This window comes from Myotis yumanensis, unplaced genomic scaffold (assembly GCF_028538775.1).
Source record: "Myotis yumanensis isolate MYYU_CA2020_CCGP unplaced genomic scaffold, mMyoYum1.0.hap1 SCAF_2, whole genome shotgun sequence".
NCBI classification, from domain to species: Eukaryota; Metazoa; Chordata; class Mammalia; order Chiroptera; family Vespertilionidae; genus Myotis; species Myotis yumanensis.
The window spans coordinates 94,303,497-94,309,622 of NW_027223753.1; positions in this window are offsets into that span (position 1 = coordinate 94,303,497).

Consider the following 6,126-nt stretch of genomic DNA (forward strand, 5'->3'; position numbering starts at 1 on the left):
CCCCTGGTGGTCAGTGTGTGTCATAGTGACCAGTCATTCCCAGTTGTTCTGCTGTTAGGGTCAATTTGCATAGTACCCTTTTATTATATGCCTGGTGCATTGGTGGGGGCAGGCTGTTTTTCCCTGAAGGGTTTCCCGGATCAGGATGGGGGTCCTGCTGGGGTGCCTGGCCAGCCTGGGTGAGGGGCTGAGGGCCGTTTTCAGGTTGGCCACACCCCCTTCAGGGTGGGGATCTCTGCTGGAGTTCCTGGCCAGCCTGGGTGAGGGGCTGAGGGCTGTTTGCAGGCTGGTCAAGCCCCCCAGCAGGGACCCTCACCCCTTGAGGGTGTGGCCAGCCTGGGTGAAGGGCTGATGGCTGTTTGCAGACTAGCCAAGACCCCCAGCAGGGACCCTCACCCCTTGAGGGTGTGGCCAACCTGGGTGAGGGGCTGATGGCTGTTTGCAGGCTGGCCAAGACCCCCAGCAGGGACCCTCACCCCATGAGGGTGTGGCCATCCTGCGTGAGGGGCTGATGGCTGTTTGCAGCCATGCAAGCTTCCAGTGGAGGCTAGCTGGAAGCAGGTATCTGGGATTTATTTATCTTCTATAATTGAAACTTTGTTGCCTTTAGCGAAGGCCACAGCCAGCCAGGGCAGGCGGGAAGCTTGGCTTCCTCCATCGCCGGGGAAATCAAGCCTCCTGCTTGATCCAGTTCTGTGGCTGCCGGCCGCCATCTTGGTTGGGTTAATTTGCATATAGTCGCTCTGATTGGCTGGTGGGCTTGGCTTGGGGCATAGCAAAGGTACGGTCAATATGCATGTGTATATATATATATATATATATATATATATACACTAATAAAAGAGAAACATGGTAATTGGCGTACGACCGCTACCCTTCCCATTGGCTAATCAGTGTATCCTTATGCAAATTAACTGTCAGCCAAGATGGCGGCTGGCAGCCAGGCACTGAAGCGAGCAGGGAGGCTTGCTTCCTCCAGGGACTGCAGACTCCAATGTTCCCCGCCTCACTTGCCGGACTCTCAACTGCAACTCTAAGCAACTATTACTATGTTGCAAATAAGAAGCTAAACAAAACGGGCTTTCAGTCAGCCCCGGACCGCAACATTGTATCCATGTTTTCAGCAGCAAGGCCTCAGAGCTAAAGCTGGCCCAGAATAAAAAAAAAAAAGAAAACAAGGAGCTGTTGGAAGCTTTTAGTCAACTGCCAGGCGGAAAACGGCCCTCAGCCCCTCACCCAGACTGGCCAGGCACCCCAGTGGGGACCCCCACCCTGATCCAGGACACCCTTCAGGGCAAACCAGCCAGCCCCTACCCATGCACCAGGCCTCTATCCTATATAGTAAAAGGGTAATATGCCTCCCGGCACTGGGAACAGCATGACAGGGGGCAGCGCCCAAACCCCCTGATCAGCCCTGCTCTGTGCCTGACAGGGGGGAGCTCCCCAATCCCCCGATTGCCCTGCGGCTCTGTGTGTGACAGGGTGCAGCGCACCAACCCCCTGATCGGCCCTGCTCTGTGTGTGACAGGGTGCGGCGCCCCAACCCCCTGCCCCCACGGGCCCTGCTCTGTGTGTGACAGGGTAGAACCATAACCTCTCCATCGGCCCTGCCCTGAGTGTGACAGTGGCGGTGCCCCAACCCCCTGATCTCCCTGCGGCTCTGTGTGTGACAGGGTGCAGTGCCCCAACACCCCCCCTCCCCATGGGCCCTGCTCTGTGTGTGACAGGGTAGAGCCATAACCTCCCCATTGGCCCTGCCCTGAGTGTGACAGGGTGCAGCGCCCCAACCCCCTGATCTTCCCTGCTCTGTGCGTGACAGGGTGCAGCGCCCCAAACCCCTGATCGGCCCTGCTCTGTGAGTGACAGGGAGCAGCGCCCCAACCCCCTGATTGGCCCTGCTCTGTGAGTGACAGGGGGCAGTGCCCCAACCCCCTGATCGGCCCTGCTCTGTGCGTGACAGGGGGTGGCGCCACAACCTCCCCATTGACCCTGCCTTGAGTGTGACAGGGGGCGGTGCCCCAACCCCCCAATCAGTCTACCCTGAAAGTGACTGAGGGTGGCATTGCAACCTCCCGATCCGCCCTGCTCTGTGCATGACGGGGCGGCGCCCCAACTCCCCAATCGGCCCTGCTCTGAGCCTGACCAGGGGCTGCACTTAGGGATTGGGCCTGCCCTCTGCCACTGGGGAGCAGGCCTAAACTAGCAGGTCGTTATCTCCCGAGGGGTCCCAGACTGTGAGAGGGCACAGGCCGGGCTGGGGTACCGCCCCCACCGAGTGCACAAATTTTTGTGCACCGGGCCTCTAGTATATATATATATATATATATATATATATATATATACACATACATATACATATATATATATATATATAGCTTGTTTGTGTGTTTGTTTGTTTGTGGGATATTTGATTTCCACTGTTTACTAAAATAAGTTTCCCTGTTTAGGGAAAAGGCATGAGTAGAATTGGGTAACCACACCACTGAAGCTACAGGGGACACTAGCAGCAAGGACAAAATGATTACTTAGGAGACCTTCTACTTTTTACTTTTGCAAGAAAGAAAAGAAAGAATGGGTGAGAGGGAAGGAGCAAGAATCCCTTTCCAGAAATTTAAACCAAGCCATATCTGGAAAGCAACAAACTCCGTGACAATGCAAGCTCCAACAGAGTGGTGACTTTGAAGTCACTATCATCTACAGTGGTTCTCAACCTTCCTAATGCCGCAACCCTTTAATACAGTTCCTCATGTTGTGGTGACCCCCAACCATAAAATTATTTTCATTGCTACTTCATAACTGTAATTTTGCTACTGCTATGAATTGTAATGTAAATATCTGATATGCAGGATGTATTTTGGCCACCCCTGTGAAAGGGTCGTTCGACCCCCAAAGAGGTCGCGACCCACAGGTTGAGAACCGCTGATCTAGAAAGTCATGCTTTCAACCCAGCAGGATTAGGGCCCATCAGGAATGTGCAGGAAAGTGATCGTGCCTGTTCTGTGAGGCTACCAGTGAGCAGAGGGGAGGTGGGTTTGTCCCTGACTTGATGGCTAAGAAGCTAAATTTGTGTTGACATTATTTAAGACTTATGTATCAGGTGTTGCTTGCAGAGGTAACATCTGTCAGAAAGGGGTCTATGTACACTTTTTCAAAATCTCCGTACTTTGCAAGATTACAGTTGCCAAACTCACTGTATGGTGGTGGAGTCAGGTAGAACTGGCAATTTGTAGACATCATCTGCGCTTTCATCACCCCGTCATGAAGCATTTGCACTGCACTTTATATTTGCAGTGTACTTCACATTGTATTTATTTGCTCCAAGGTTTACTATTTGAAAAGATTTTGCTGGGTAAAGTTACAGAAGCCATTTAGCAAAACCAGTCTCCTGCGCACTATCCACATGCTGAATAACAACCCATAAAATACGTCTGCTTCTTTGTTTCAGATAATGAAATTGAGGTCCCGGAAAATGAGAGCTTTCAGTACTGTCTACACATATTATTTTCTGAGGGGGACTTTGGAAACTTTGGTCCCTGAGTTTGTACTTTATATTTTACATTTTTTTATCCTTTGTGCCATTCTTCTTCATATTCCCACACTGGGGTTCTTTTTTTTTATCTACTTATTTCACATTTTTATCAACGCATAGGACCTTTATATATTTTTTTTTGATGCGTTGGTGATCTTTAAAATGTCATTGATGAGAAGGAATATTCTCATTTTGAAATCATCTGCATTTGAACATGAAGTGTGTAATAAAAATAGTAGACCTATATAATTTTATTAACCTATGTCACCCCAATAAAGTCAATAAAAATTTTAAGGAAATTTAAAAAAATAGAATGTTTTTAATGACATAAAATATAGTAGAAATTCTATCACTTTAATGTTCATATTTTCTTTTGTTCTTGCCTCTTTCAGTGAAAATACTATTGTCACTAATGTGGGTATCAACCATCTCAAATCCTTTCTGTAAATAGGAGATGCGTGAGTGAGTGTGTGTACTGGTGTGTGTGTGTGTGTGTGTGTGTGTGTGTGTGTGCGCGCGCGCGCGCGCGAGCGCGCGAGAGCTCAGTTTTCAGACTAATTTATTTATCTTTGTAATAGCTCTATGAGGAGTGGGGAGAGAGTCATCTTCTTGTTCTGAAAGAGGAAACTGAAACCAAAATTGATTAGTCAGTGATTAAGTTCACAAAGAATCTTAGGGAAGCTGTGTAGGGGGTTGGGAGGATAGTGTTCAGAAGGTGGCTAAGGGTTGGGGTGGGGGACCATGTAGTAACCAGTGAACCAGGCAGGTGACCTTGGACAATTTACTTAATCTTTTTTTCACCAACAACTGAAATAATATCTTCCATGCCTAGGTTTCTCTTATGACAAGAAAAAAGATCATGGTTTGAAATGTTTTATAAACTGCAAATTACTATATGGGTGTCAAGAATTATTTCGTTCAATATTGTGCACCCTCAATTTGTCAACTATTGCCAGTTTGTACTGTAAACTTTATCTTTTATGCATCCCCATAAAAAAGCCTAGTGGATAAATTTTCTTTGTTCAAAGCTTAGTCTGGCTTCACCCATTATTTAAAATTAGTTAAACCTGGAAAGGAATAAATATTAAGTGAGTTATCAGCTGTTAAAATGCATATACATTTTTGGGGACACACTGTATACTTGTGACACATTACTATATATATCAGCGGTTCTCAACCTGTGGGTCGAGACCCCTTTGGGGGTTGAATGACCCTTTCACAGGGGTCACCTAAGACCATTAGAAAACACATATATAATTACATATTGTTTTTGTGATTAATCACTATGCTTTCATTATGTTCAATTTGTAACAATGAAAATACAGCCTGCATATCAGATATTTACATTGCAATTCATAACAGTAGCAAAATTACAGTTATGAAGTAGCAACGAAAATAATTTTATGGTTGGGGGTCACCACAACATGAGGAACTGTATTAAAGGGTTGCGGCATTAGGAAGGTTGAGAATCACTGCTATATATGTACCGTACACATAAACAATGCATTATTAGCATGCATATAAGCATAACTAATGGACATAAGACACTGGGGGGTAAGGGAGGGTAGGGGTTTGTCAAGGGCGGGGGGGAAAAAAGGACACTTATGTAATACCCTTTGTAATACTTTAAGTGAAAAATAAAAAAAAACAAAAAACAAAAAACAAAAAACAATGCATTATTATTAAAATTGGGTTGAAGTTATTTCATTTCAGAAAGGGCCAATGCATGCTCTAAACTGGGTAAAATAAGCTTTTGCTCTAGACCTCTTGACATAATAGAACTGATTTTTAAAAATAATTTTAAAATGAGATTCTTATTTAAGATAGAACTATCTATATATATAAAAGCCTAAGTGACCGGTAGCTATGATGTGCACTGACCACCAGGGGGTAGATGCTCAACGCACAGGCATGGAAACATGAAACAGACTGATGAATCTCAGAGGGAAGGGGGGAGGAGGTGGGTGAGAAGAGATTAACCAAAGATCTTATATGCATACCAGAGGCTCGGTGCACAGATTTGTGCACCAGTGGGGTCCCTCAGCCTGGCCTGCACCCTCTCTCAATCCGGGACCCCTCAGGGGATGTCGGACTGCCAGTTTCGACAGGGGGACCCCACTGGTGCATGAATCCATGCACTGGGCCTCTAGTCGTATATAATAAAAGGCTAATATGCAAATCAACTGAACAGCAGAACGACTGGTCTCTATGACACACACTGACCACCAGGGGGCAGATGCTCAATGCAGGAGCTGCCCCCTGGTGGTCAGTGCACTCCCACAGGGGGGAGTGCCACTCAGCCAGAAGCCCTGAGCCAGGCTCACAGCTGGTGAGCGCAGCAGTGGTGGAGGGAGCCTCTCCCACCTCTATGACAGTCAGACATCCCCTGAGGGCTCCAGCACTGCAAGAGTGTGAAGGCCAGGCTGAGGGACACCACCCCTCCCCCACCCCTGCAGTCATGCATCAGGCCTCTAGTTTATAATAACAAACCTCAAATGCCTCCATCAAAAGGTTGTTGTAAGGCTGAAGCACATTTTATGAATCTGAGTAGATGCTAGTCCTTCAAAGACATTTGGGATAAAATCACATTGATGAAA